Source organism: Crocuta crocuta, unplaced genomic scaffold (genome assembly GCF_008692635.1).
Source record: "Crocuta crocuta isolate KB4526 unplaced genomic scaffold, BGI_CrCroc_1.0 scaffold217, whole genome shotgun sequence".
In the NCBI taxonomy this organism is placed as follows: Eukaryota; Metazoa; Chordata; class Mammalia; order Carnivora; family Hyaenidae; genus Crocuta; species Crocuta crocuta.
In genome coordinates, this window is record NW_027532208.1 from 8,097,161 (window position 1) to 8,098,181 (window position 1,021).

Consider the following 1,021-nt stretch of genomic DNA (forward strand, 5'->3'; position numbering starts at 1 on the left):
GGGAGGTAAAGGAAGGGGAGGGGAGGGAAGGGGAGGAGTCGTGAGGTGAGAGGGGAGGGATCGTGAAGGGAGGAGTGAGGTAGGGCGGTGAGATGCCTCAGGGCCTTGGGGGGGGGACTGACTGGGTGCAACAAATAATAAATTTCACCTGTGACTGAGAAAGCACTTGGCCCCTCCCCCTGGGGAGTGGTGATCAATTGCCATCCTTTTTCCCTTTTTTGTCCTTATCATTTGATATTTTGTGACCCAAACCAGATTAACCCTGGCCGATGCCTAGAGTTCCAGAGCCATGCTTCCATTACCTGATACTCCCCACAACCTCCAAGCACCTCCGTGTTCAACAGGTGCAAACTTAAATATTTTTTTAAATTATTTATGAAAAAACAGATTTATTTATAACGCCTTGCGTCTCTGTAAATCGAACAAGAGATGGTTTAACATAATTAATGTAATATAGAAAAATCTAAAAACGGACTAACAAACCAGGAAAAAGCAAAAGACAAGTCAGAATAAAAGACCAGGAGTAAGAGCACCGATAAGCGGGCCATAGGGTCTTGCATACTTATTAAGACTGAACCATAAATTTGTCTCTGAGCTTCCTGGTGGTCACAACTAAAAGGAAAACACATGTGTGTGATTCTCACCGTCTCTAAGAAGAAAGAAACACCATTCTTGGGGATGGCCAGCTTTTCCCTGGTTTCAGCTCTCAGAGATTTCAGGAGCTTTATATTGTGATTTTGAGTAACAAGCAATGTCCTTGTTGGTAACAGATTACCCCAATGTTAGCAGCTTAAAATGAAAATCCCTTATTTTCTAACGATTTCTGTGGGTCAGGGATGTGGGTACCACTTTGCTGGGTCCTCTGGCTCAGGGTGTCACACATTCAATTTGTGAGGGCTGCAGGGTTCTCAGAGTTGGAGAACCCTCTTTCAGGCTCACTCAAATGCCATTCACAGGCCTCAAGTTCTTCATTAGTTCCTAGCCACGTATACCTCTCCATAAAAGCTGTTATCTTCCCCTA